The 18,490-nt window shown below is 45.0% G+C and overlaps 1 long non-coding RNA gene across 1 annotated transcript; it reads right to left on the minus strand.

Moving 5' to 3' along the window:
* Positions 1-361: 361 nt before the first annotated feature.
* On the minus strand, positions 362-914 carry LOC142901029 (uncharacterized). The gene is made up of 2 exons (XR_012928960.1): positions 817-914; positions 362-505 (listed from the first exon to the last, which is right to left on the minus strand). It is a non-coding gene; the product is annotated as an uncharacterized LOC142901029 (long non-coding RNA).
* Between the last annotated feature and the right edge of the window lie 17,576 nt (positions 915-18,490).

Consider the following 18,490-nt stretch of genomic DNA (forward strand, 5'->3'; position numbering starts at 1 on the left):
GCTGAGTGTACACAAGGAAGGTCTGTCTATATCCTTCAAAGGGCTCTGGATACACACATCTATATCTATATCTATATTTCTATGTGTTGGCGAAGCAGAGGGAGCATCGTGTCACCTGCACAGGTTGGGTTGGGCTCAGGTGTGTTGCATGTCGCAGATGGATGCACTCTGCAACCAAGGGCTATCAGAAGAGCAGGACAGTGGTCTGAGGTCCACTGGGCCCTGGGAGCTGCCAGCAACAGCCCAGCCCAGACCAGGCGTGATCAAACCACAGCCCGGGGGCCACATGCGGGTCCTTAAGTTTTTAAATCTACTAACTCAGTGGTAAAATAACTGTATTTCATCCATTTTTTGGGGGGTGTTTTAAGAGTCATGTCAATAAAGAGCTAAATATTGTGGGGCTTCAAAGACACTGATTTGGTTGTAACTTTGCTTTGCTTCATTTTCAGTTGACATTGACAACAACGTGTTTTCTACATGTCCCTCATACATATTTATGGGCCCCCTCTGTCAAACTTTACAACCCACTGTGGTTGTTCCCCAGATGTTCCCCAGGAGCCCCTGATCTTCTGTACCTCCTTCATCTTCTCACTCTCCTCCCTCCTTCTGGTTCCTAATGTACATCACTGTTGTTTTATATTTATCATCAGGTGCAAGGTTCTCTCGAGAACTGACAAAACACAATGGACCGACCGGGGACTAGAATGGAAATATACTTTACGTATAAATAACTGTGTTTGTGTTTGTAAAGCTCCTCTTTAACTGCCCCATAGCAACCAACCTCTGTTCACCCCCCCACCCCCTCCCCATTGCTACAGTTGCACTGCAGAGGCTCTTCTATGCAAAGGCCTACAGAGAAACTATATCAGTCAGGCAAGTTGATTAGAACGTGTTTTCTCTCAATATTGATGCTAGCTGTTATTTACTCTGCATTGCAAATCATGTGCAAGTTTTCATGAAATAAAACCCTTTCATGTCCTGCACACACTGGCTTCTTTCAACACAAGGCAGAAGACACATTTGAAATTCTAATACATCTGCATATATATGTGTGTGTATATACTGTATATATATATATATATATATATATATATATATATATATACATATATATATGTATATATATATATATATATATATATGTATATATATATACATATATACATATATATATATATATATATATATATATATATATATATATATATATATATATATATATATATATATATATATATATATATGTATATATATATATATATATATATATATATAAAAGAAGAACAAGACCTTTATTGATCCCACGATGGGGAAATTTGCAATATATACATATATGTATATATGTATATATGTATATGTACCCCGTGACCCTGACCTCGGGACTGAGCGGGTATGGAAAATGGATATATATATATATGTATATATATATATATATATATATATATATATATATATTTATATATATATATATATTTATATATATATATATATATATTTATATATATATATATATATATATATATATATATATATATATATATATATATATATATTTATATATATATATATATATATATATATATATTTATATATATATATATATATTTATATACATATATATATATATATATACATATACATATATATATATATATATATATTTATATATATATATTTATATATATATATATATATATGTATATATATATATATATATATATATATATATATATATATTAATTAATTAAGTCATTCATTAGTTTTTATTTTTCTTCATTTTACACATACATGTGTTTTATTATTTTAACACTGTTAAACATATAAAGGGAATTACTTGAATGTACAGGTACTACCGGAAAAATGAGAATATCCAGTAAACGTTTTATTTTGGCAATTTAACATAAAAGATGAAAGCAACACATTTTATTGAGCCATTCCACGCAAATTGACATCTCAAGCAGTTCCTTGTTGTAACTTTGCTGATTAAAATTTTCAGCTTATTAAAACCACAAACCCACAAACTCAGAAAATTATTATAAAATTTGAGGGTTTTTTTTAAGCTGCAAAAAACTTGAAATATATTGATTTGCATATTATTCCTTTTTATAATATTACAAACTCACCTTTTAAGTTGAATTGCAGAAATACTGCAACCTTTTCAGGGTATTCTAATTTTCCCTGTACATCCGCACCATGAGCAGAAAAGCCCGTTTTTCTGCGGTTGACCACACGGTGTCAGTGTTTGGCTTTTGAATCAAACCAAATCTATTTATGGTCATATATTCCCATCATTGCTAACCTGGGTGGAGGTTCCAGTGAATCACCAGCACGTATGCAGACTGCGACAGTCAGTTTGTGAATCACTGTCCGCCTGTTGACAAAGCGAACCTGTGGCAGGTGACTGCACAGACCTTCACTGCAAACACACTGGATTGTTCTTCCCTTCACGCCCCAAGTAAAAGCAAGCTTGTTGAAGCAAAAATATTATCATTATTATTATAACTTGTATTATACTATAATATATGTATAGCGGCAATATACTATGTATGATAATTAATAATGAGCACCTTGTGAAATCTATGACCTAGTGCTTGTATTAATAACTTTGTTGCTACGTAACTGAGCGCTCATTTGGATAAGACTTTTCTTTTTTTTTCCTTTTCTATTTTCTCTGCTTTCTCAAACACAATTAAACTCTCATGTTAATCTAATCCTCAGCGATGATTGTCTGTCTGTTTTGGCCATCTGCCTGCTGACCTGCCTGCCTCTCTGATTCCCACCGCAGATAGGATGCCAGTTAGCACATAGGGTACATCTGATGCGACTTGACTGGAAACGTGATGTACAAACAGGAGAGAGGAGGTGAGACAGCAGCGGGAGGCGAAGGAGTGCAGCGGGTCTCTGAGAGGAGACCTGCTCCTCTCCTCAGCAGCTCCAGAGCACCACAGGCTTCCAGGCGCTGGAGACACTGGAGCTCAAGTGTCTCCACAGGCTTCCAGGCCGTGGAGACACTCGGCACAGGGATCCTGGCCAGGCCTTCAGCCTGCTGCTCTCTCTACTCCTGTCCTGTTCTTTTATTGGTTTGTCTGTTTTTCCTTCCTCTGATTCACTGACACACTCTTGGACTCTCCAGCAGAAAGTTCTTCTTAGTTGGTATCTCCTATATAACTTTTACAACCAATTTTAAAATCATTAAATTGGATAAGAGACATTTTCAAACATTAATGTTCAACATGTGGTGACAGCAAAGCACCCAACTGCTGAACTTACTGCAGAGCCATGGTCTATGCAGGTCCCTGTCCCACTGACTTCAGGTACAATGTCAGGCCTGCCAAGGATGCGACCTCAGCTCAACCACAACTGCAGCTCAGGTGAAAAACAAAGGGCCAGTTGGACAAAGTCTATGGCTGTGTGTCAATTCAGGCTCTGCATCCTTCCAAGGCTGCATTTTGAAAGGAAGTTGCGTCATAGCACTGCGCGAAGGCTCCTCACAATTCCCAAAAGTCCAAAGGACGCTCCAAATGCGCCCTGCTGTTAGCCCATTCCAAGGCTGCACCGCTACTATCCTTCACCTCCTTCTGTATCACAGGATGCTTTGCGTGCTGCTGCAAAGCATCCTGGGATCCTGGGAAGTTGGCTGAAATTAGCGCCATCTACTGGCAAAGACCCAGCGTATAAATTTAAGTATTGAAATTTCACATCAAATATTCAGTTTTTAACGTAGGGTTTTTATTTATCTGAACATCCAACGCCATCGTTAAATGGTGAACCAATGGTTAGCTTGATGCTATGAAAACGTCACTTCCGGGGTTGGCCAGCAGGAGGGAACGGCGGTGAGGCAACCAGGAAATACGGCGAAGGCTAGACCGTCCCGTGTGGTTACGGGGAGGCGGGGTTTGGGTCGGTCCTTCTGGGCCGGGTCCTTCAGAGGACGCTTCCTTCAGACGGAGGACACTCGGTTCGAAGGATGCAGACCCTGAATTGAGACACAGCCATTGTGTGGCTTTTGCGGCAGAAAAACCTGCGCAAATGAGATGAAAAAATTGCATCCTATTCCCAGATGGCATGCAAAGGTGAAGAGCAGTGATTCAATGGGCCACAGGAAGCTTCACAACTGCACCAGACGCATTAGAAGATATTTCAGTGGATCATCTCCATTTGTTTTGCACGTGCGTTAGTGCATGCATGAAGTCGCCATTTCATCAATGATTCCTAAGACACTGCGTGAGTGTCAGTGCAACAAGGCCACCACATGTCAAAACATTTCTGCCACCAGCTACAGTTACACATGCTGTAGCTTTACAGGCTATTAAAACCTTAAAAGCCATAAAAAGATTCAGTAAATAGAACCATCAGAGTAAGTTAACGTTGCATTGTAAGAACGCAATGCACACTGAAAACATGCACGGGACAAAAGTCACATGTATAACTTGTTATGACTGCGGAATAGAAAGAATCTGGGGTTAAAAAAAAAAAAAAAAAGGCAACACACAAAAAGCTTTGACAAAGAGGAAGCTGTTGAATGAAGACACAGAACACACACACATTACCGCTTGAATTATTCACTGTAACTGTGGAACCCACTGGCAATCCCTCCTCCCACCTGTTGCCTTGAATATGCAGCTGAATGTCAGCATGGGGTCGCAGGTGGGTGGGTGGGGTGGGGGGGGTCCCACCTGTCTGGCAGCAGGGAGGCTGATGGCTCTCTGGCAGATACAGCTGCTGCTGCTGCTGCTGCTGCTGCTGCTGTGGGCACCACCAGGATGAGAGACAGCAGGGGGGACACCTGGGAGAGCAGTGTGAGAGGTCAGACAGTCAGCATGCAGGAATACACCATGCATGCACTGTCAAAGAAGGCAGAGAAGTGCACCACCCACACCTGCTCGCAGTTGGATTTTTTATTTTGTTGCTTTGCGATGATATGTAAGAAGATTATTCTGATCATTTCCCTCAAACTAGACCCTTCAACGTCCACATCCAATGACCTGCCTACTGTAAATGCAGGCAATGCACCGACGCATCAACCACTTATACTTGAATCAAACACAGAAGGTCTGATTTCACTGAGTCTCCAACAGTATCATGACGACAGTGTGTCTTTAAAACATGAATGTTCTTCTGTCGTCTTCCCTGAAAACCACTGGGCTCTGCTGCTCCTTCTGCATTGTTTCTCCTCCTCCTCCTCCTCCTCCTCCTCCTCCTCTGTGGCTTCTCCCTCTCTCTCTCTCTCTCATTCTCCCTCTCTCTCTCTCTCTCTCTCTCTCCCTCTCCTTGGTGAAATGGTGTCTCTTTCATATAAATCCTCCCCAGGGATGTTTTAAGCTTCATACATTTACACCTCATTTACTTTGCCAGCCTGGGGACAGCAGTCTGGCAGTGACAGCTCATCGCCTGTGTGTGTGTGTGTGTGTGTGTGTGTGTGTGTGTGTGTGTGTGTGTGTGTGTGTGTGTGTGTGTAGGCGGGAGGGTCTGTGTGTTATTGTGGTGTGTTTGATCTTGTACCTAACTGAGTTTTAGTAAATCTGTGTGGATTTTCTGCTGCCATCCCTACAGGCTCATGACTCAGAACATTCACTCACTCACAGCTAAAAACTAACGGCTGGCTATCAACACTCGACGTTAGCGAAACACCCAGGGGGGAGGGGGGGGGGGCAGCAAGTGGGGTCGCCCACGTTGTGCCGCAGGGTTCCGAGATTTCACTCGCTGCATTTCCATTGCAGTTTTTCCTAAAATATAAGCAATATTTGGAACATTTTGACAATGTACAGTTGCGAATTGCAGGTGTTTCCATCGAATGGTGTGAAGAGCGTGAACCAGGTGGGACCTCGTCCTGCCAGACGCCACCGTGAGGAGGATGGAGGCGCAAAACCTTATTCCGTCTCCTCCTCCGTCCAATCATAACGCGCCATTTTCACTGGTCAGCGAAGTGGTCACGTGACCCCGTACGTCACGTCCGCTGACGTGTCAATGCCAAAAAAAGTCTTTCCATGACACTTACTTAGTTTCCATGACCATGTTCATTGCCGAGGGGCGATGGCGACGCAGCCAATGACTGCGATCTTCCTCGGTCTTCTTCAGACTCTTCATCAGGCCACTCGCTGGCTGTCACCACCAGGCACGCAGGGATTCGTTCATGGTTGTTTTTTGGCAACGTGCTGCAAGCTCACCGGGTCGCACTTTGGAATGTGACGACGACATTTAATCGTCGTCACATGCGGCACACTGGCGTACCGTGAGATGACGTCAGGTGCGCAGTGAAAAATGATCCAATTTCCCTTAATTGGTCTAAATGAAATAATAACTTCCAGTGTGGAGTCGCTGTGCTTTAAATGGAACACAGCCTGTTTTCCTCCCGGCTTTATATGCATGTAAACAAGCCCATGTTTCACACTGAGTGAGCATAAATCCATTAAGAAACTATGTTGTCATTATGAGGCCGTGTATATATTTTTGTGTGGAGGCGTGCCATGGGATTTTTTTCAATGTAAAAAATGTGTTGTGACTCAAAAATAGGTTGAAAAAGACTGATAGAATCTGTAATTTCTAGAAGAGCCTTCTATCAAAGTGTCTTCTGTTCTCACTGTCGGAAATGAAGCAAAAAGAAATGCGTGCAATTAACGCCAGTGTTATGAGGAAAACAGCGCTAACCTTGATGGATTTCCTCCTGGTGGTTGCAGAGTCAAGCCGGTCTTTTCTCACTTCCACTCTTGGCTGCTTCCGAGCCCACTGGGCAGCGAGCTGAGGTTTATTTATACGTGCTATCAAAAAACAGCCTCACGCGTCATTAAGCTTTGTTTTGTTACTCTTCCTGCCGGTTGCCATTGATTGGCGCTATGAATAGCGACGCTCGTCCGGATGACAGACGCGGAGCAGAGCGACAGGATGTGCGTCGACTCCGCAGACGCCGGGCCGCTCTATTCAGGCAGTCGACTGAAGTGGAGGCAGCAGGGGGCGACGTGGTGAGGGAACGCTTGTTACTCCAGGAGGAGGTGAGACACTTGAGAGGAGGGCGTGGCCACAGTAGGTTGCTGTAGTGATGCAGTGGCACCGTCTTGACTGCGTGTGTGTGTGAATGACATCTGTCATTGTATCAAAGGTCCAAGAGCAAAGTGCACACTTGGCTGAACTTGAATCATTTTCAGTTTGATCTTAGTTGAGGAACAGCCAGTGTGACTAGCATGTTCATTACATCACACATCACACTTTCCCGCTCTCATGGGCTGCATGAAGTCATGTGGTTGTCTATGTCCAGCCTGCGGGCAAAAAATGTGACTTCCAGGGAAAGTAAACAGTCTTGTATTATCAGAGGAACGTAAAAGGTGCTCTTCCCTTCGTATTGTAACTTCCCTTCCGTCCGCTGCGGTACTTTGTGATGAATATGCTCCCACACATGAAGACCACGTTCCCCAAACCACTCAAGCTAATGAATTACCCCGAGGGGAGTGCTTTTATTGTCATGAAACAGGATGTCAATGTGTCAGTGACAGGAGTCGTTAACTGAATGGAATAATTATTCATCAAAGGGGAAAGAATGGGAGGATTGGTGGACGGACGGATGGATGGATGGATGGGCGGATGGATGGATGGGTGGATGGATGGATGGATGGATGGATGGATAATTGGGAAGATGGATGGATGGATGGATGGATGGATGGATGGATTGGTGGATGGATGGATGGATGAATGAATGGATAATTGGGAAGATAGATGGATGGGTGGATGGATGGATGGATAGGAGGATTGGTGGATGGATGGATGGATGGGTTGATGGATGGATGGATGGATGGAGGGATGGGTTAGTGGATGGATGGATGGATGGGTTGATGGATGGATGGATGGATGGGAGGATGGGTGGATGGATGGATGGGTTGATGGATGGATGGATGGATGGATGGATGGGTTAGTGGATGGTGTCCAGGGTCTGGTGTCTACTGAGAGATGCTGCTAGTTTGCAGCCTGTCATCCTCACGCTGCCCTCTTGGTCGCTCCCTCAGCTCCTGGTTCTGCCCTCTGTCCTGCATGGCTTCCAGTGGGGACGTTCTTGGACGAGTCCATCGTGTGCATCTTGGATTCTGAGCTAATTGGATCCTTTCCTCGAACTCACAATCCTATTTGCCTTGCGTTGCTCTTTGCCTCCTGTTGCTTGGCCTGCTTGCTGGGAAATGATATCACCAGGGGGGAGAAGGAAGAAACTCCTCCACTGGAGTTGCAGGACTCCTGGTTGCTCTCCAGAGTACAGCTGAAGCTCCAGTGTTTGAAACGACTCTTAAAATGCTGAACAAATGGATGGAATACAGCTATTCAATGATTTACTGACTGTTAATATCATTTCTCCGAGTTCGGTGGGCCAGATTAAAAAGCTTAGCGGGCCGCATATGGCCCCCGGGCGGTAGTTTGCCCACGCCTGGTCTATTCTAAATGTGACTGATTGCTTTGTCTCCAACGTTGTGGAGAAAACTGCCGCTGAGAAAATGGCCAAAACACTGCGTTCAGTGCCAGTGCGACACTGAGGGCAGATTATGAAGACTAACGAGCGGCTGTGAGGTGAGACGGAACGTCCTGTCCAGGAATGGGAATGCCGGGACACCTAACGCACTGTGAGATACGCGGTGTTCGACGTCGGAGACCTTGCTCACCGAAGGACGAGCCGAGCCTCTCCATCCCTGCAGCGTGCGGAGTGCGTTGCCATAGTAACTGAGCCGGAGATACGCTGAGGTGGCTCACGCCTTCCTCCTCTCAGGCCAAACACACTTGGAAAACGCTCACTGGTGCAGTGTTCTGGAACCAGGCTCGGCCTTGAGATTGGGTCACGTTAACATGTTAACCTACAGTATGTTTTAGTCCACGCCTGTAGCTGCCGAGTAGGCACTAGAGTCAAACTTGGCATTGTGAGAAGCGATGGAGCTTTTAGTGGACCTTCCTCTGGAAACCTTATCGGTTGTTGTGTGTAAAAATCCCAGTAAGTCAGCAGTTCCATCCCAGAGCAGCCAGTATGGCACCGAGCCACATCCCAGTGTTGGAGTCCAGGCGGCACCAAGTGAGACCAAGACCTGATCCAGACCAGAGAGCATCGAGATCCAGACCAGACCAAGACTTATTTACTTAAATACTGATTTTCTTCAACTATTTTGAAACATTTTCACAAAAGCAACTTTGCTTCATATAATTGGAAGTAAATAAACTGGTAATAAGGGGGCAGGGTGTCACTCTGGGTGTCACCAACAGAGCCAAACAAGCTGGAGCCGGATTCCTTTCTGTTATTACCGTGTTATTACAGTGTTGGCTGAGTCTCTAGCAGCGGAAATGCACCGTCTTTGTTCGCCTGTGTTATGAATGAGACCTGAATCAACGCTAGCGACTGCTATCCCTGGGAGAATGACAAACCTGGCAACCGACAACAAAAGGTGTGATCTTATTAACGTTGCTAATCGGAATCAAAACATCTCCCACTAGCAAGAAGCTGCACGACTCTTAATGACCTCATTAAAATATTGGCGACGAAGTATCTTAGTCCGTGAAGACGCAGATGAATTTTATTGGTTTGCCTGTTTATTGTGAGGCAGGATCTCAGCTACGCAGGCCCTCTCTCTCTCTCTCTCTCTCTCTCCCCCTCTCTTCTGCTCTTCTTTCCTCCCCCACTGTCTCTCATCCTTCTCCTCCCTGGTGACAGCATGGTTTGCAGGCGAGTGTGTGATCTGAATTTTAACATGGCTGTCTGTATCCCAACCAGACTCCTGGGATGTCGCTGCCCAGAAATTCTTCTCTTTCCCTCCTTTCCATTCCTGCTGATTATTTTCCCTCTTTCTTTTCTTTTTTTTCCTGATCTCGCCGCCGAGTCAGAAAAATCATATTAATCTCCCCGATAATAGTGGTTTGGGCTTGTGCGTTGGTCTTCGCCGGGTCTTTGTGCTCGGTATCAGACTCATCAGTAGAATTTCACTGCGTGCTCAGTCCTCCCACTGCTGCTGTCATGAGAACAAAAGCTGTGACGCTGAGGAGATGCTAGGCTGAGGAGGAGGGTGCGCACAGTACCGGATCATTTTGTTCTGCTGTGAACGAGTGCGGTGGCCACGGAGTTAAAGAGGAGGCGCTAGTTGAGAAATAACAACCTCCATCAATTAAACCACCAATTATCTAATAGTTCAATCCACCCCGCAGGTTCCATTATCAGCAAATGATGCCCTTTGTAGCAGGTTGTGATCATTCTCATGATAATGGGGATGATTTGCAGTGGTTTCGTGCAAGCACATGAATGGCACGTTGGGTGTGTTAATATTCTGTCTTCACAGTCATTCGCTGTGTTGCCATGACAGCTTTTGGCAAAATAAAAGCCGTGTTTCTAAAGTACAGCTGCGATTTGCAGGTGTTTCCATTGAATGGCGTGAAGCCGGAATTCTGGTCAAAATCCCATCCAGCCAGACTCCACTGGCTGTGAGGAGGGTGGAGGTACCAAACATTTGGCCATAAATCTGCATTTCCATGTAGTTTGCTGTCCAGAATGGTTGGCATATTTTTCTCTTTCTTCTTCTTCTTCCTCTTCTTCTTCGTCCTCTTCGACCCCTTGGGAACACAGGGCGTCAACCATGGATCTCCACCTCACTCTCTTCCGGGCGGTTGCTTTTGCCTCCTCCCAGGAGGTCCCCGTCTTGGCCGGCTCAGCCAGCGTGTACCCAGGGCTGGATTAAGAATACAGAGGCCCCTGGGCCAGACTCTTGGAGAGGCCCTCCCACACACCACCTGATTTATTTATTTGGAAAATTAAAGAAAATACTAGTATTCATGTTTTCCCACATTACAACTTTAGAGCACACAAACCCAACAAAGTTGGAAGAACGGCTTGCCAAGAAGAACTCGGATTTCCGACACCGCATGAACGCAGCATACGTGACAAAAAAAGAAAACTAACTGCCGGAGCCCGGAGGCCCCTGAGAGCTCGAGGCCCCCGGGCCGCGGCCCAGACGGCCCGGTTCATGTTCCGGGCTTGCGTGGACCTCCTCCAGTTGTTCTTGGGTCTTCCTTGTTTCCTTCTGCCCTGTGGTTCTGTGGATTGTAGTCCAGGGAAGTCCTTGCTATGTTGTTTGGATCTTTCCTAAGTGTATGGCCAATCCCCTCCAATTTGCTCCTGTTTCATCATTCTCCACAGGTCTACGTTATTCATTTCATCGTGCCACCAGACTCTCGGAATGTGCCTGAGGCAGTTGTTAACAAACACTTGTAAGTTACTGATAAGCGCTTTGGTGGTTTTCCAGGTCTCGCAGCCATAGAGGAGGACAGATTTTACGTTTGTATTGAATATTTAGATTTTGCTGTTTCTGGAGAGCTGAGAAGTCTTTGATGACTGGTAAAAAATATTCCGTCTCCTCCTCCGTCCAATCAAAACGTGCCATTTTCACTGGTCAGTCAACTGGTCACGTGACCCCGTGCGTCACATCCGCTGACGTGTCAATGCCAAAAAAGTGTTTCCATGACACTTTTGCGATATTCCTCCCTATGAAAAACCGCCTGATGAGAGCGTCAAAACCTCTCAGTCATATTTGAGAGGTTTTTCCAAGTGGAGCTGTTTTCAGCACCAGTTTTTATGGCCATATTTAGATTTGTCGCAATTCTCGGGGTCATGGAAGTGCAGCTACTGTTTCACTCCAAGCTGTTCTCACCGCCAGTTCCTCATTTTGCAGACGCGGAACACGAAAGTTCAACCTCCTGGTGTTTATTCAAGAACGCCAGTAAGTTAACATGCATCACCTGACATTTCCACCTGCCAGTTCAACAGTCAGAGGGTGCGGGGGGTTTGGGGGGCGGGGGAGGGGGAGTGAGGTTGTCTTCCATATAAACAGTGGCTGTGGTGAAACCAGGTGGAAGGATGGTGGTTTGCTTGGAGCTGCAAGTGATCCTCCTCCATCTGGACCCATCAGCTGGTTCACATGCATGGAGCTGATTTTCCATTTCCACTCTGTCACTCCAGACAACATCTCTCTCTCTCTCTCTCTCTCTCTCTGCCTCTCTCTCTCCCTCTCTCTCTCTCCCTCTCTCTCTCCCCCCCCCTCTCTCTCATCGCGTTAGATCTGTTCATTCATGAACAAATTGTCTGAAGAGGCATATTGTGAACACGGCTTTGTCTTTTTTGAAAACAAAAGCTTTGCATGTTGAAAACAGATTGGAACAATTCTGCTAATCGCAGTCAGACTACAGCAAAGGCTCAGTCCAGATGAGATGACACATCTTGTTGTGCTTCAATTGACACACAGACAGTCACATACGGTTTGCAGCAATGCCACAGGGCTGTCAGGCAGACCACATTTCCCCACAACAGAAACAACAAGAAGAATGGAAAAACAACTAAAAAGCAAGAGTCGGATCCATGAAGTGAGTGAAAAAGCAGTGACAACAGGACCTGGAACTGCATCCCAGCCACAGAACAGACACAAAGGTGAGAAACAGAGCAGAGTGCAAGGAGGTGGAGGCTGCGCAGGCTTTGGCAGATTGATTTCATTGTATATTATTAATAGATAATTCACACACTTTTTACATTGACACACACACACACACACACACACATAATTTACATACATCGTTTTCGTTGAAAGTATTTGCAAAGAAAATATTCCTAGTTTTTTAATTCTATGAAGCAAAGTTGTTTTTTTGAAAATGGTTCATAGAAAATTATGAAAAGCCACCTTGCTGAAGAGAGATGTTGCTGTTCCATTTAGAAGCTTAAAAAAAAAGTTACTGGTCATTTTGTTTGTTTGTTTATTTTTCTTTAATATTTAAAGTCTTGGTCTCGAAGCCCTAAATATGTGGTCTGGATCTCCATGCTGTCTAGTCTTGATAATGTCTTGGGTCTGGGTTTGCGCCGTCTTGACTACAACGCCACTGCTCACACCAGAGTCCATGACTGCTCATTGTTTTATTTATGCAATTTAAAAAAAAGAAGAAGAAATTGCCTAAATGCGTGATGGCATCAGGAGAAGACCTCTCGGGCCTCTTCTGTGCTCTCCTGCGGTTACAGCTGATTAAACTGGAAGGGAGGTCAGAGGTCAGAGCTGGAATGGCCAGTAGTTTCCTCGTAGCTGCACGCATGGAAAAATCTACAGTACGATCGCCAGCAATCACGGAGCTTTTCTCAAAAATAAAGGGTTTGTTTCCCCCCCCCCCCCGCCCCCCTTTTTTTTTTTTTGTATTTGTCGAAGCAGGAGGACACGAACCCAGCAGCAGCGATGTTCACATCCTCTCATCCAACTGTGGGACTGGTTAAAGAAGCCGCGCTGCTATTGATCGTGAGGAAGAGCGGGATGTCAATGGGGCTCCAGTGGATTTAACAGGCCATTGATCTGAAGGGAGACGAGGCCGTAGCTCACTTTAGCCTTTAGCTGCCGCTTCACTGCAGTTGCAGTGGACTGAGCAGGATGAAGCAGTGTGCGCTTGAATGGACGGGTCAGTCAGGTGGGCCATTCGTCCTCTTCTTAGGAAATCACAGAGCAAAACAAGACGCAGCGTTCACCCATCATTAGTCCAATTGGTTGAGCTGCAGCTTCAAGGTCCAGTCTTCAAAATTTGGTGTAATTTATAATTTTTTATATTGTTAGAAGCCGAACATACAGCCCACAAAGACATCAATTAAAGTGTATAGTCACAGTACAATAAAAGTAATTTGGTCTTCCTACCCATAGAGCGGTCTGGGACTGGGCGGACTGGGGGGTTTTGATCCAGACCAGTGGAGACTCAGCCAACACTGTAATGACACGATAATAACAGAAAAGAATCCAGCTGCTGCCTGGTTTCACTCTGTAGGTGACACCCAGAGTGACACCCTGCCCCCTTATTCCTAGTTCATTGATTTTTTTTAATTTAATGAAGCAAAGTTGTTTTTCTGAAAATGGTTCAAAATAGTTGGCAAAGCATCAAAATGTTCCAGAAAAGACACCTTGCTGAAAAGAGATGTTGCTGTTCCATTTAGAAGCAAACTGGAATCTAAAAAGAGATGCTGGTCATTTTGTTCCATTTTCTTCTTATTTTTTTTTGATATCTAAAGTCTTGGTCTGGTCTTGATGCTCCCTGGTCTTGATAAGTTCTTGGTCTGGTCTTGATAAGTTCTTGGTCTTGGTCTTGATGCTCTCTGGTCTTGATAAGGTGTTGGTCTGGTCTTGGTCTTGAGGCGCTCTGGTCTTAATAAGGTCTTGGTCTGGTCTTGGTCTTGAGGTGCTCTGGTCTTGATAAAGTCTTGGTCTGGTCTTGGTCTTGAGGCGCTCTGGTCTTAATAAGGTCTTGGTCTGGTCTTGGTCTTGAGGTGCTCTGGTCTTGATAAAGTCTTGGTCTGGTCTTGGTCTTGAGGCGCTCTGGTCTTGAGAATGTCTTGGTCTGGTCTCGGTCTTGGTCCTCTCTGGTCTTGAGAATGTCTTGGTCTGGTCTCGGTCTTGAGGCTCTCTGGTCTTAATAAGGTCTTGATCTGGTCTCGGTCTTGGTCCTCTCTGGTCTTAATAAGGTCTTGATCTGGTCTCGGTCTTGATGCTCTCTGGTCTTGATAAGGTCTTGGTCTTGGTTGGTCTGGGTTGGTGCCGTCTTGACTACAACACTAGTTACATAAATGCACCAATTGACAGCTTATATAAATAAAGAAGACTGGACTTCTTGCAGAAGTTGAGAGCAGAGACATCTTGGAGGTAATGGGTTTAGAGGAGCTGTGTGAGATGTGTGACCACGGCTTGATGGACTGGACTAATCTTCTCAGCTCCTCAGACCCTCTGGTTATTTCTGGTGGCTTTCCCCCCCTTTTTTTTCTTCACAGTTCTTGACATTAAGCTGCGTCGTACTCTGATTTAGTGACAGTAGGCACGGGTCACGTGGTGTGTGACATGTGACAGACACAAATGGCTTGTGGTTGTGACTTTTGCACTGTGTTTATGAGAACCATCCTCTGGGAATTGCCAAGCGACTGTGCCGTGGGAAGAGGAGCTTGGCACTCACAGGCGCAGCTGTGTTTCTGCTCCATGGAACTCCAGAGCCCTTTGGAACATCAACGCTAATGGATTTACTCAGCGCCCCAAGATTTGGAACACAAGCGGACACACAGAGTTTCAAAGTGTCATGTTGGAACCAGACGCACGTCACTATCTGCGTGAGCCAAATACAGCCAGGAGGGGGTAGAAGAAGGGAAGGTGGTGGAGGAGGAGATGGAGGAGGAGGAGGAGGAGGGGGAGGAGGAGGAGGATGAGGAGGAGGAGGAGCAGGGGGCCGTATCTTAGGGACAAACGATGCCAGCCAAGTGGTGTGAACCAGAGCGACTGGAGCCTCTGAATGCTGCTGCTGCTGCTGCTGCTGCTGATGCTTTGCATTGTTTGTCCATAGAAAGTCACACTGAATGGCGGCACTGCAGTGAATATCAATACTGCTGCTTTCTAGTTCAAGAAGTCACTGAGGCCATTGGCCAGCTGGACACATAGTGGAAGTGAACCAGAGCAAAGATTCCAACTCTGAAAACTGTTCCTGTTTTTGATGGAGATTGAATTTTTTTTTTTTTAAATAAAGTTACGTACAGTTTGTTGAGTATTTAGTGGGTGTGGCCTGCATAGTTTGTTCTTTTTGAGTGACGTTTAGAGTGACGCTGGTGAGACTGAACATGGACGGAATCCCTCCAGAGTGTCGCCTGAACATTTCCAGCTGTTCTCTATGTACCAGAAGCTGCAGCTGCAGCTGCTGGTCTGCTTCTCTTTGTTTCTCTCCCTCCGCCTCCCGACACGCCTCCTCCTCTCCTCAGCTTCGCTCTCAGGTAGAAATTCTGTTGCCATGGAGATTTGAAATCACTGCTATTGCCACAGCGTGGTGAGGAGCTCCTGCCGGTAAAGTGCATTACATTTACATTCCCCAAGATGCACTGCTCTCTGTTCTCTGCAGGCATCTTGCTGCCAGATAGAATGGCTGTCTGTCAGGGCCTTTGACAATTGCAAAGAACTCCGAAGAGAAGATAAAACTAATCCATCTAAATTCATATTAATAAATAGTTGTCGTTGTTGTTTTGCCATTTTGTTCATTACGAACCTGTGATTTTTATTCATCGTCGTCTTGCCTGTAAATAATATTGAATGTTTAAATGTCCGAAATGTTCTTTTGTTCTTGTTTTTCCAAGAGTTATTGTTCACGTACATCAGCTGCGTTTCCATGACTTCTGGATGATTTCTAAAATCTGCAGTTGTGATTTGCAGGTGTTTCCATTGAACGGTGTGAACAGCATCAGCCGTAATTCCCGACAACTCTGGTCCAGCGAGACGCCACCGTGAGGAGGACGGAGGTACACAACACGTTGCCATGAATCTGCATCATCAATCATTGCCATGTGGTTTGCTGTCAGGAGCAGTTTGTTTCTCTTTGATGACTTGTGATTGACCTCTGTATGGATACCTCTGAAAAACCAAGCATAGTTTCTATGACCAGTTTTTTTAGTGCCATATTTAGCTTTTGTGCAGTTCTAGGGGTCGTGGAAACTCATGGGGGGGTTGCCCGAAACCCGAAAGGTTGCATACTTTCGGGTTGATGCAGTTATGTGAAAAATCTGCTCCGACAAAAAAAAAAAAAAAGTGCCTTAAAAGAAAGAAAAAGGGATTTATTGGCTTTTTTTTTTATCAGCATTGGTATAAACATGTACCTCCAAAACGATGCGTGTGCATATAAATCTGCCGCTCTGCACTGTGACCTCCACACAAGGCCAGACAGTGTTGACTTAACTGTACATGTTCATGCTCCAGTGCTGACAGGAGACAAGTTTGCACCTGTGCACATCCCCCCCCCCTTCCTCCATCATGGCTGCATGAAAACAACTCAGTGTTGCAGATGTTTTCAAAGCTTCACTTCAGAAGGCGAAATATTGACTTGGTTTAGGACAAAACTCAAAGTATAGCTTATATACAGTATGTACGCCGCACAATTTTGGGCTGTTAATTTACAGTGAATTACTGGCGACTAGTGTCATCACTTTCACCATAATTTAACTGTAAAAAAAAACCCAAACAAAATAAAAAACAGTAATTGCCTGTTTTGCACTGTTTTACAGTAATTTACTGTAAAACACAGAAGTGGGTCCTGCATTTTACTGTGAAATCATTCACTAAAATACTGATTTTGCACTAAATTCTCAACGAAGCATCTTACTGAGTACTAACACCACCCTGGTAACGTTGGACAGTGCGTGTCCTGCTCCCAGGCTTCGCTTGGTGTCAGCCAGCCACTTCATCCCACTTCTTCACACTGCCAACCCCCACTGCACTAAACATCCCCATTATACGACTCCCACCCCACCCCAGCCAGCCAGCCTGACACACACACACACACACACACACACACACACACACACACACACACACACCGCTACCGCCAGCACTTGAAGCAGCCCTGCAGATCCACATGCATTGAAACGGGCCAGTTGCTATGGCAACCATACAGAAGTATGTTATTTCTCTCTCAGAATTCAGAGGAGGATCAATTAGTGATGATGTCACTGCATCACGATGAGCTCTCAAACCCAAACCATCATTCCTTCAGCCTGCAGCTAGATATCTGTGTGTGTGTGTGTGTGTGTGTGTAGGTGGGTGAATATATATGTATGACAAAGAAACAGAGAAAAACATCTTTGTTGCAGCTGAGGAGGGGAAGCAAAGCCAGTCCTCTGGATGAGATACTGCGGTCCCTGTCTGCCTTGTGACGACAGCCAATGACCTGAGGAAGAAGCTGAGGAAGACTGGAAAGATCGCAATCTCTAGCTGCCTTTCCATCGCCCCTGGAATTACACCAAACCTAAATATGGCAATAAAAACTGGTGATGGAAACAAAGTGGCGCAGTGTCAGTGTCACAAACTGCTTTTACTGAGCGATGATGCAGCGGGGGGTGGGGGGGGGGTGGAGGTCGAGATGGGGGGGAGGGGTGAGCCATATTGGCTTTCCAGCTTCATGCTGCAGAAGTTCCTGCAAATTTCCTCGCTTGAAATTACGACAGAGTTCTCAATTAGGCGGCGGGCCGCCCGGGGAACTCGCCAAAGTCCAACTTCCAGCGGAACGCTCCAATTCTCAAGCCCGAGTTGAGTCCAGCGGAACAGTTCTGCATCATTTGTTATCTTAAAATAAAAAAAAACTACAGACAAGTCAGAAAACAGCAACTTGGAGAAACCTCTGCAATCTGGCTGAAAGGTTTTGATGCTCTCATGAGGAGGTTTTTCACATGTGTCCATATAGACGTATGTCGCAAAACTCTCATGGAAACACTTTTTCACATACACAAAATCACGGCTTATAATTACAGTTTATGCAACTGTACTTTGTCAAAATTTTAGAAATATGGCTTTTATTTTTTGCGAAAAACTGTGAGGGAAACGCAGCTAGCGATGCCCAATGCTGCAGGGACCAGGGTCAGTCTAAGACTGGGGTTGTGAGTGTCAATACGAAATAAAATTAAAAAACAATTAGGTACGTATGGAAATTTGGGAATGAGGATCGACCCTAAATCAGT

This window comes from Nelusetta ayraudi, unplaced genomic scaffold (genome assembly GCF_046127955.1).
Source record: "Nelusetta ayraudi isolate G7.1 ecotype Tasmania unplaced genomic scaffold, CSIRO-AGI_Nayr_v1 ptg000084l, whole genome shotgun sequence".
NCBI classification, from domain to species: Eukaryota; Metazoa; Chordata; class Actinopteri; order Tetraodontiformes; family Monacanthidae; genus Nelusetta; species Nelusetta ayraudi.